At 43.2% G+C, this 12557-nt stretch overlaps 1 long non-coding RNA gene across 2 annotated transcripts; it reads right to left on the bottom strand.

Annotated features, from left to right (window-relative positions):
* Positions 1-863: 863 nt before the first annotated feature.
* Positions 864-1968, bottom strand: LOC112897833. Of its 2 annotated transcripts, XR_003229776.1 has the most exons (4): positions 1736-1968; positions 1522-1639; positions 1374-1446; positions 864-1099 (listed from the first exon to the last, which is right to left on the bottom strand). It is a non-coding gene; the product is annotated as an uncharacterized LOC112897833 (long non-coding RNA). The 2 variants fall into 2 exon arrangements; XR_003229775.1 differs by having other exon boundaries at positions 864-1446.
* Positions 1969-12557: the final 10589 nt, after the last annotated feature.

Consider the following 12557-nt stretch of genomic DNA (forward strand, 5'->3'; position numbering starts at 1 on the left):
AAGATTTTCATTTGTTAGACTATATTTGATCTAATATGAAATGGCATTTATTCCCCTTAGGTTTCATTGATGTTTACTCTCTGGTATGCATCCTTAGTGAATAAAATGACTGCATAGAAAAATAGACCGTAAAATAATATCCTTAGTGACGTCATAGTCAAACTATATTAGAAATTAAGAGAAGATTGAATTCAAGAAAATGGATCTAATTAAGTTGCTCAAGATAAAATGCAAAATATCACTAAAAGCTTAGATACACAATTTACCGTATCTAAAAAAGCACATCATGTCTTCTAAACACGCTTAATAAAAGCATATCTATAGTTCCTGACACGGTCCGTGTGGAGACGCTACATACACGTTTTAGTAAAGTGTGTCTAAACTCTATTAGTTATGAAATAAAGTGTATCTAGTCTACAAATAAAGCGTATCAATAGGGGGATTTTCTTGTAGTGATGGTTACTGGAAAAACATCGATCAATTTAATCTGTGACGCTCAATCCATAAGTTTTCTGAAATCATCACGCATAGTGTTTTATGATAGTTTTTCAGCTATCTATGACAGATTTGATCCGTCACAGATTAAATAGTTTCTTGTAGTGGCATACTTAATATAGGAGTATATAAGGGGGTGTTTGGATTCAAGGGTTTTTCCTTATCACATCGAATGTTTGGATACTAATTAAAAATATTAAATATAGGCTAATGGTAAAACTAATTGCATAAGATTAAGGCTAATTCGCGAGATAAATTTATTAGATCTAATTAGTCCATCATTAGCACATGTTTACTCGAGCATCACTTGAACTAATCATGGACTAATTAGAAGTAATTTGTAAACAAAGGAGTAATTCTCTGTGCCAAATGAGGAGTAATTACTCCTTTTTTATTTCCTAAGGGAGTAATTTTAAATGTATTGACAAGTAATATTTATACAATAGATAAATAATTACTCCTAGATATCTCCATATACACAGATGAACAAAATTTGACTACACTCGTTCCAGGAACAAAAGAAAGCGAATAAACATCGATGAATGCCTATGTCTCTGCATCCTTCTAGCTTGCAGCTTCTCCAACGGAAGATATGCAAGGTTATCTGCACGTTATTAGAAACAAAAGATCAGACTGCTATACAGATACCTTGGCCACCAAAAATATCAGTAACTGACACACTATTAATGTAAATTTCTTTTAAGCAAATTTAAAATTACTAATGTCTTGCGATTTCCATCTATCCACGTGAAACAAAAGTTCAGAACTATGGTGGATTAAAATTGGAGATTAATTCTAAACACAAAAGAATCATTGTTGAACAGGTCTCGAAAGCAATTGGGATTTGCTTTCAGATCTTGCAAAAAAAAGTATATTACTTGCTTTCCACCTGCAGAATTGTGCTTCGATCTGCCGTGATTATGCTTCGATGTGTAGAAAGATCATGCCAGTCTGATAAAAAAATATACAAATTAATCTGAATGGGAACTAGAACAGTAATTACATTCAGAGAACCAAATCCAATACCATTTCAAATGAATTTTACAGAGGTAGATTTCTATTGCCTCCCGCCACGTATGGAATTACTGGTTGCCGTCTCCCTTCCGCTTTAGCTGTGCTGTGTGAATCACCAAGGATCTGGAATCTGAAAGCAATACAATAGGAAAACACAAGACTCAGATTGATGGAAATAAGATAATCATAAAAAGAGTACAGAGAGAACCTGGAGCTCGTGCCGTACCGTCCGGAGCTATGATGTAGATCCAGACACGCTCGTTTGGACGAGATGGATCTTGACTACGCCATCTGGGTGAGGAGAACTAGAGCTCTGGCACCGCCCATCGTTGGAGAAATCAAGGTTGCAGCAAGGAGGGGCCAATGGCAAGCGCCAGGCATGGCCGGAATCCGGTGCTCACCATGCACGATGGGTTCTGGATCTCAGCTGCGGTCAGCGCGAGGAGGAAGAAAGGAGGCATCAAAATAAGAGAGGACGGGGCCCCAGGGGATTTATATATTCGCTGCAAGTAAATTGATGCCGTCTGTTACAGTTTCGTTTTAAACTTTTACGGTCGCAGAATGAAGTTGTAGTAAATAGGTTGGGTATTTTATGGTCGCGGGATTCTAATACTGGACCGCTGAGCCGCCGGCGCTCCGTTGTCGCATCTAATACTATTCAACGCACTGGATACTATTCAACGCAGTGTGAGCTGAATAGATAATATTTAGGATGACGCTAAAATGCAATAAGATGTATTATTTGTACAAAATGCTTCTACCTGCAGTTGCAACTGAGAGACTACACCGATTGCAACCGGGAGGAGAATAGACCAATTGCAACTGGACGAAACTAATTACAGCTAGACGCAAACTAGTTACAACTAGGCGCGAACCAGCTGCATCTCCGATCGATCCGGTTGCAACTCAGACCGGTCCGGTTGCAACTCAGATCGATCCGGTTGCAACCGAATGTATACATTCTCTATACAAAATGCAATATGTATATCGACAGTGCTATTCTACAGATTTGATTCTACACCCATCCAGCTAACCATACCACCCAGCTCTCACCACCTGACCCGATAACAGCACCACCCCCCGCCCCGTCCCCCCCCCCACCACCTGTCCAGCTTTTGCCTTCGGCGAGCATGAGCTGCGAGCGCACGGAGCGCGGCGAGCGGCGAGTGCGAGGCCTCCCCGGATGAGCGGCGCGCGAGGCAGCAGGGCAGCGGCGCGCAAGGTCGGCGAGGGTTGCGGCGGCTCGGTTCAGCGGGGCGTGGAGGCCCCTGCGAGCGAGGCGGGCGCATGTCAGCGGGGCCGGGCCAGCGGGCGAGAGGCGGCCGCTGCGACAGCCATGGCTCGAGGACCCGCGGGAGGCGTGTGCGAGGCGGAGGCTCGGGAGCAGACTGCGGCGGGGAGGTGAGTGTCACGACCCAAAACATTTAAGCATGATCAAAAAGTTAACCACAGCATCATGAGCATCACCCAAGCATAATCAAGTATCATGTACACGTTTTGGATTAGTGAACTTAATTTTTCTTATCTTGTTTGAGTGAAGGTTGTGGAGAAAGTGCCAATTTTGTTAAGTAGTTGTGCCCCCAAACTTTTTAGTCAAATACTAGAATTCAAATGGTGAATTATCAATATTTTTCCTCAATTTTTGGATATTTAACCCGAGCCATAAAATTCTTGGAAAATTGGAAAACTATGGTTTTGCTCGAATTTTGTGAGCAATCTTTAATAGCTTTTTGAGTGTTTGTTGTTGCATTGTGTTCTTGGTAGTGTGATCTTCTTCCAGTAAAAATTTGGGAAATTTTGGAGCCTGGGAAATAGCAGTTTTGGAAATTGGAAACTAGAGCTTTGTTTTTCGGGTGATTTTTCCCTGCAGGCCCCACCTATCAGCTACACACCAGCCCCTCCCCGCACCCCCGGGCCCGCGCGTCAGCCCCTCCCTCCGTCTTCCTCACGCACCCGCGCCCGCCGGTTGGCCAGCACGGCCTCGGGCAGGATTTATCCCGCGCCCGCCCGCTCACCTCCTCTTCTCTCTCTCTCCATTTCGAACGCCGCCCGTTCTCCTTCCCTCGGCCGAACCCTAGCTCCGCCTCTTCCTCTCCCCTCCGCTCCGCCGGCCGCCGCAATCCGCCGCCGTCAGTGAGCCGCCGCTCAATTGGCCGCGCGTGCACCGCCTTCTCCACTCCTTTGCTCGATTCGAGCTCTCACCGACCCATCTCCCCTTCCGCAGGTGCTCCCCGGCGACGCCGCCTGCCTGCCGCCGCCTTTCCTCGTCACGCCGCCGCTCGCTGCCCCGCTCTGCTCACCCGTGCTGCGGGTGAGCACCCCTGCCTTATCGTGCTGCCCGTGTGCGCGCTACCCCGCCCCGTTCACGCCCCCGCCGCGTCGCCGCCCATCGGCCGCCGCGCGCGCGCTCGCGCGCCGGCTGCACGTGGGCACGCCCCGGATGTGCCCGTGGCGAGTCAAGGCTTGCGCCCCGGCCTTGACTCTGCCCAGCCCGGGGCTGGCAGGCTGGGCCCGCCTGTCGGCGCCCAGGAGCGCTAGATCTGGATGGATCTAGCGTTTTCTGCCCGTTTCTTCTATTATTTCATGCTGTGATCTTTTAAATTGCCTAGAAAATTGTATAGAAGTCCAAAAATGGTGAAACTTTTTTTTTTGCTTCCTCTACAATAGATCTTCGTAGGAAAATTAAGTTTGAGCATGTTAAAGCTCTGTACAATTAGTTAAATTTTATCCTTTCCAAATATAGTTAAATGCTTAACTAACTGTGTGATGCTCTAAAAATGTTAAATTAAACCTTGTTAGACTCCCTGCTAAAAATACTAGTTGTTGGTGCAGCTTGTGCAATTATTTTCCGGTTGTTTGTTACAGTTTTAGTGTGTTTTTGTATCTCTTGCCTGCAAGCTTGTTTACCCAATAACTTTTGTTTGAAGAAGGTAAAATGGCAAAACCACCTTTGTTAACCTAGTTATCATGTCTTCTGCCCCTGGTAATTCTCTAAGGATTTATAGAAATGCTTTGAATACCTTTTAAGATTTAACTTGACTCTAGTAGCTGAAAATTGTAAATAACATAAGTAATTCCACAAAATTAATTTGACTGCAAATTCAACTCTCATGATTTTCTTTTGAGATCCCTTGTGTGCAGAAATAAAATCATGATTATGATTGCTAAGTTGTTGTGTGAGCAAGGTCGCTTTCAGTCTTAGAACTAAAATTAGTAATCGAGCCTTGTTGTGCCATTGTTTGTATTGCTTCCTTGTGTTGAGTGACACTCTATTTCCATTTCATATCATGCCATCTTATTTTTATATCATTGGCATCATTCTAATGCACACATCTTATTCATACATTATAGTGACTGAAACGCCGGAGGACGAACCCGTTGAGCCCGCCGAGACCGTCGAAGCCGAGTCGGGAGCCGAGTTTGTCGTTGAGCAAGAAGATAACCAAGCAGCTAAGCATGATTCCTTGACCCTCTTAACTTGATTAGATTTAGTTATCTCGATAGGATATATATGTATATGCTATATGTTTATCTATTGCACCGTCGATCCTAATTTCATGCTATGACTTTCCTTGCTTTTACTTTCATATCCTTGACACGTGTAGTTAACAACTAATTGATTAAGCAAATGCTTAGCCATGCTTAGGACTGTTCTTTAGTTTGCAAGAAATATTGGAATAGGGTCACCTTGCCCACTACACCACTTTTAGCTATATCCGCGCGTATTCGATTTAAATGTTGGAAGTTCGGAAAGGTTTAGTTGGAAAGTTATGTCATGATTCAAGCGGAAGGTAGGGCCTAGAGAAAGGAGTCTCGGAGGCATAATCCGCTTGAATTGGTTAAGGACCGTCCGTGGATGACCTCGGAATTGAGCACTTATCGTACTACCACATATCCATTCATGGGGTGGATAAACCGATTACTCTCTAGTTCTATCTTTGATGCACGGTCCTAGATGCGTGGCCATAGGGCTTTGTAGAGAGGCTTAGGGGTGTCCCCGGTGTATCTAGGTAACTTTCCGCGCAAGTTAGGCGTGATGTTCAACGGTTAAAACTTGTCGGGAAAGGTTGATGCGAGTACCCCCTTGCTCAACGTGATCGGTTGAGTGAGTCGCATGGTCCTTGTGTCGTGTGGGTAAAGAAGTACACCCTCGCAAGGTCATTGAATCAATTCGAATTGTCGCGCTCTCGATCATGAGCAAGCTCTTTATCCTATGAATTCTTCATAGAAGTATCGGTTTTGTTGGATGGGTACATGTTACCTCTTTTATGATGCATAGTGGTTGGTTGATTCAATTAACTAAAACTTGAGGTGGGTTGGGCAAGTTAATTAAAATGCTAGGAAGCTAGGTGGTGGAATTAGGGAGCTCATGCTTATCTAATATTACTTAACCCTAAAGACTCTTTTGTGAGCCTTCATATGCATAATCCTTGGTGGTTATTTATTCGCGTAAGTCTTGCGAGTACCTTTGTACTCATGTTGCTTTATTAACTAAGATGCAGATGAGCCGGAAGTGGTGTTTGGCCATTTCTACCCCGCTGATTCCGGCACGGGTGAGGAGTAGGCCGATGCGGTTATAATGGTGTCCTTGAGCAAGACGCCATTGATCTATCTCGTTATGTTTTCCGCTGCGCAATCGTTTCGTATTTGGGGATATCATGTTGAACATTAAACTTTATGGTTTATGCCCCCTCTCTAATATTAACTGTGAGCCTAAGGCTTGTATCTCATATTTGAACTTTTAAATTTCAGATTTGGAACCTTCCTCTATATTACTATTGTAATGACTAGTTGTTTAGCTTTGTATTAAAACTTATTCTTTGTGGATCATCGGTGATGTATGGGCTTGTGACAGTACGTGTGTATGCATAATCTTAGGCATATGGTGGAGCACATACCAGAACTACCGGATTTGATATTATTTTGGTGAATGTTGGGTTGGTCCTTTACAATGTAGATATGGGTTAATCCGTGGCGCGCTATTGGTGAGAGCGCGTGTTAGTTGTTGTTAATACGAACCGGATGGTTCGCTTAAAATTATATTAAATTGTGCGGTTGTCACAGCAAGCGCAAGCAGACTCACCACGAGGGAAGCGGCGGCGCGGCCATCGCGGGAGCTGCGGCGCGGCCCCACGCCAAAAAATAGATCACGAGCGCGAGCAGGAACGCCGGAGCGACGGGCGGTGCGCGGAGCAGACGCGGCGGATCGCCGGCGCGCGGGTCCAGCAGGGGGCGCTGGCGCGCGGGTCCAGCAGGGGCGCCAGCGAGCGGGTCCAACAGGGGCGGCGGCGCGCGCAGACCAGCGAGCTGCTGCGACGCGGGCGAGGAAGCAGTTGCGGCAGCGGCGGCGCGAGGGGCGGAGCGCCCGCGGTGGCAGCAGCGCGTTCTGCGAACCTGGGTAGGCGGATGTTCGGCAGAGCAGCGGCGGCGCGTGCTCCCGCGCCTGAAGGCGGCCGCTTGAGGACTGCATCGTGGCGAGCAGAAGAGTGGGGATAAAAAAATTACTGAATCTTTCCGTCGGACAGGAAAAATTACTGAAGCATTTGACTTCTTCTGTCAGTAATTTCATTTGTCTTGAGTTTTTTGATGAGTTTTCTTTTCGTGTAGCTCAATAGCTGGTCTCTTCATGATTTCAAAATGGAAAACGAAAATGTATACACCAGTAATCGAGCGATCCCTAACAAAAGACACTAGTTCAGTAGCTTTTTGTAGTTTCAGAAGTTTCAGTTACTGTCTTACTGAGCTACACGAACAGATTACAGGATGTAACTTTTGGATGTTTTAAGTATTATTCAATAGTATAAGTATTACTGGATCTGCATAAAAAAAAACTGAATAACTACAGGTGCACCATTGTCGAATGCAAAAATGAAGTATAAAAATAAGGTTTTGGTGAATCATGGGAAAATTAGTGGATGTGTATAATACTGAATAACTGGAGAAATTACTACAAATTGCATAAAATACTGAATAGATGGTCCTATGGATTACTGAATCCAAGCATTTACCATTTACTGAATATTCTCTCGGTTAATGAATCCAAACACGAGAACTATATATGCATCCGAATTACTGGATTCACATAAAATCATCCCCCTCCCCTCCTCGAATTTGCAACAATTACTGGCCTGCGTGAAATACTAATTAACTGGATCTACTAATTACTGAATCTACATATGCGTAAGCATTACTGGATCTATGTATAAAAAAAGTACTGAATAATTGGATCTCGTTTTATTGAATCCATCCGATGTAAAAAAATGTGTAGTGAAGAAGTCTTGAGTTACCAAAAAGTATGGGAAAATTACTGGATGTACATAAAGAATACTGAATAGCAGGATCTCCCTGTTACTAAATCCAAGCATGTACAAGGGTGTTACTGAAAATAAACGATTCACCAGAAACACCAGAAAATTACCGGAGAAGTGCATGATATAGAAATGAAAGAGTTCTATGGATTACTGAATCCATATATAGTTGGATGGTGACTACGCGTATGTACAGATATTAGTCACGATTAACTGTCTCATGCAGCTCCAAAAAAGGTCTAAAAGAACACATGAGGCATCTTTTTCTTCACTTGGAACCATCTCCCTTGTGAAGTTCAGTACTATCAACCGGCACCACCTACAGCTGCACGTTCTGAGTCACAGCGATATCTGTCGTATCTAGAGGAGAATTTGGGAGGCCGCCACTTTTTCATCCTCATCATTTACACCCCTATTATAAAAAAACAGCTTCTATCAATGATATACCTTTGACAGAATTGTCAAAAAAATTAATCAAACTACACCCTCGCATAAACTACTGAGCTACTACTGAAACTACACTAGCATAAACAAAAATGTAAAAAAAATGCATCAGCCAAAAGTACATAAACAACTAGAATAAATTACTGTGCTAACTCCGAAAAAATACTGACCTAAGAAATACTAAGAAATGCTCCTGGAATAAAATAAAGACATATGACTCGTGTAAAATAAAATTACTGAATAATATGTGATACCAACTACTGAAGGTATGAAAAGTACTAAAGTACCGCGACATAAAACAACATATGGATCATATGAACAAAATTTACTGAACATGTGTGGTACAACCTACTACTGAATTAACTACCAGCTCATCATCAACATCCAGTGATCACTAAAAAAAGTTGTATTGGGAATATTATCGAGCCTAAGCAAAAAAAAAGCCATAATAATACTGACCTAATACAAAAAATTACTGATACTAGGTGCTAACACAACTATTAGACTAACTGAAAAGCATCAAGTTTAGTAATAACTGAGAAAAAATGAGAAGGTTCATGTGCAATTTGAATTTGAACAAGACCTCTTCTAGTACAATTGTGCTCGAAATAACAAATTACTGAACTAAAAATGCTAATAGAACTACTAGACTAACTACTCAATTCAGATCATCAATGATCAATAACAAAAAAAAATACTGGACTAACTACTAAACCTAACAAATTACTGATACTAAATCCTAACAAAACTACTAGCCTATATACTCAATTTAGAGCATCAACATTCAGCCATCCAGTTCAGTATCCACTCTAGATGGTTCAGTAATTAGCCTATTCAAATTATGTTAATTTGAGTTACTGAATATAAAACTGCACAAGCTCAGTAGTTTTTTTAGTTTCAGTAGTTTTACTTACTGAGCTCTATTCAATCTTATGTAGTTCGTTAGTCTAGTATTTTGTTGTTTGATCCAGTAGTTCAGTAATGACTACTGAACTACTAGAGTACCTGCTCGATTCAGATCATCAGTGCTCAGGAATTGAAAAAAAATACTGGACTAACTACTAGACCTAAAAAATTAGTGGTATTGGGAATATTACTGAGCCAAAGAAAAAAAGCCATGGTACTACTGGCCTAACAAAAAAATTACCGATACTAGATGCTAAGACAACTACTATACTAACTCATGTGATTGAGTTCAGTAGTTTACGGCATGATTTTTAGTTTCGTTTAGCCATCGAAATCAGTATCTGGCTCTAGATAGTTCAGTATTTAGCCTATTCAAACTATGCTGAGTTACTGAATATAAAAAATTGCACGAGCTCAGTAGTTTTTTTAGTTTCAATAGTTTTTGTTACTTAACTCTATTCAATCTGATGTAGTTCATTAGTCTAGTATTTTGTTGTTTGATCCAGTCGTTCAGTAATGACTTGATACTAGATGCTAACACAACTACTGAAAATAACACTGAGCCTAAACTAAGCAACAAAAAGAATAATTATGCTTGCAATAACGAAATTACTGAACTGAAAAATGCATACAGAACTACTAGACTAACTACTCGGTTGAGATCATCGGTGCTCAGTAATCAAAAACAAATACTGGACTACTAAACCTAACAAATTACAGATACTAAAATCCTAACAAATAGAGGATATCACATAATCCATGGACTGTGCAACAAAAAAGTAGCATCGCAGGAGCGAAAACAAAAGAAATGGATGATAGGGGTGTTGGTGTTTAACCTCCAAGCCCACTGAGGGATACCCCCGACGTGGTAGATTGTAGGTGGGGTGTCGCTGAGATCAGAAACTTAAAGGTGCAAGGAACACGAAACTTTAGATAGATTCGGGCCACCGAGAATGTAATACTCTACGTCTTGTGTGATGGTTTGTATTGCCTTAGATGATGTATGTTGTTTGGAGGGGGTCCCTGCCCGCCCTTATATAGTCTGGGCGGATAGGGTTACATGGAAGTTCTAGCCAAATACGAGCTTAAGAGTCCTACCCGAGTGCTACTCGGGTAGTTTCCTTCTGTTCCGACTAGTTCTACTCTTGTACGAGTAGTTATAACTAGTGTAGGGTGTGGGCCAGGTCCCATCTTTTATCCTAGAATATGTACGCCATGTGCGCAGTCCTATGGCACCGGGTCCGACAAGCCCCCCGAGCTCTTCGTAGTCGAGTACAGCAGGCTTTCGAGTACTTCTTAAGGTGTCCTCGAGTTCTTCCGAACTTCATCCTGAAGGTGTCTTCCGAGTACTTGGTTGGCTGCTTCGAGATTGTGAGGTGCTCAAGTCCCGACTAGTTTGCAAGTCTTCTTCTTTTATACGGGGTGCGATTAAACTCGCACTCCATATGGAGTAGCCCCGAGCCTTAGGTTGAATCGAAGAATTAGGTTGAGGGTTAATTTCGTCTTGAATCTTCTTTCCTTATCTTTGAAAAAATTCAAAAAATAAGCCGTCGATGCCATGTGTACCGTAGCCCCTGAGCCTTGAATCCAAATTCCAAGATTTGGAAAAAAAGATCCAAAGAGTCGTGACATAAATTATGGAAAAATAAGAATTTGATTTGATGGTTAAAATAAGTAAATTGGTTCAGAAATTCGAAAACCCCTTTTTCTGATAATGTCTCTGAAAAATGGTTAAGAAAATAACTTTCCCAAAGTAACTCGAAATTACCGCTCAAAACAAATCTTATCCCAAAGGAAAAAAAACCCTTCACATTCCACACAGTAATTGCAAGGCCACCGCTGGTTATTTAACCACGCGGTAACTTAGGGTTTACTCACCCCTTCGCTTGCATTCTAACTGCCTTGGCCTTTCATCTTCCTCTATCCTACAGCCGTTGCCGCTCGCAGAATTAGATTTAGGTTATTCCCAGCTTCCTCCCTATGCGAAAAGTAGTTGCTGAGAGCCCCTGCTTCCCCCGAGTGCGTCTCCGCCACCTCCGTCCTTAGCCCCCGAGTGCATGCGAGTGAAAAAGCTTGTGACATCAAAATGGTGGGCAAGAAAGGCGCCTCCAAGGGGAAAGGGAAGGAATGCAAGCCTACCACCACCGCTGGAGATGAGTGGAGAAAAAAGTAAGTGGTCCGAAGCCGATCTGAAAGCACTTATAGATGAGGGACTGCTTCAATCCTAAGAGATCATCCAGTGGCGCGCCGCCACTGGGGATATAAGGTCGTCCGAAGAAGCTAATGAGATAGTGCTATTCCAGCACTTTTTGAGTGCGGGTTAGCGTTGCCGACTTCTAATTTCCTTCACGGTCTCCATTTTCACTATGGCGTCCAACTTCACCACCTGAATCCCAATTCAATCCTCTACATAGCCATCTTTGTACATTTCTATGAAGTCTTCTTAGGGATAGAACCCTATTTCTACTTATTTTTTCATCTTTTCCACCTGAGAGCTCAACCCAGTGCTAACAAGATAGAAGTAGTTGGGGGAGTTGGTCTCCAACTGAGGCAGGGGATGGAAAAGGTGTACATCCCTTACAAGTTTCCATCTAGCCTGTCTGGATGGAAAGAACACTGGTTTTACATTGGGAACCACATGCCTTCACTCCTAGAGAGGACCGCTGGAGTTCCCAAGATAACTGGAGGGTGGATGAGGAGAGCCCCCGAGCTGAGCTAAGTCAACGAACTGCTTACCAAGATCAAGGTCCTGGGGGATAAGGGAGTCATTGGAGTTTCGGTGGTGTATTCTTGGATAGGCAGATGAATTCAACCACTGCAACAGCGCACTCGCTTTGGCTTCGAGTACATGGGCCTCAAAGATTCGTCTTGGTTCTCTGCAGAGCAAATTCATCAAGCTGAAGCCTTGAGGCGGGTAAGCCGAGTACTTCTTGACGCTGAGATAGTGCCCTATATGTCATCCAAGTTGTTTACTATGAAAAATCCTCCCAAACAGGTAAGGGTAAGTAGTCGTGTCTTTTTGTCAAGTACTTCTCAATCCTTGACGCTGATGTGTACAGACAATATCTTGAACCTGTTACAAGATGATGTAAATGTGTATAGGAGCATGCCTCCGATGCCAGACATCGATAGCCCAAGCCACTTGATGCCTTCCACCCGTCCTCTTGCCATCGCAACAACAAGCAAGGAAGAGGATGGTGATGAAACTGATGATGACGGTGCCCTATCTGAGGTGATCAAGGGCAAGTCCATGAAGACCTCCCAGGAAGGCAAAAGCTCTTTCTGGTGGTGATCTCTTGCCGAATCACCTTAAGGGACCAAGGGCCGCCACCCGGAAGCACAGGGCTAGTGCTTCTCTAGGTGGCGCTGAAGATGAGATACCTAGGTGAG

Source organism: Panicum hallii, chromosome 6 (assembly GCF_002211085.1).
Source record: "Panicum hallii strain FIL2 chromosome 6, PHallii_v3.1, whole genome shotgun sequence".
In the NCBI taxonomy this organism is placed as follows: Eukaryota; Viridiplantae; Streptophyta; class Magnoliopsida; order Poales; family Poaceae; genus Panicum; species Panicum hallii.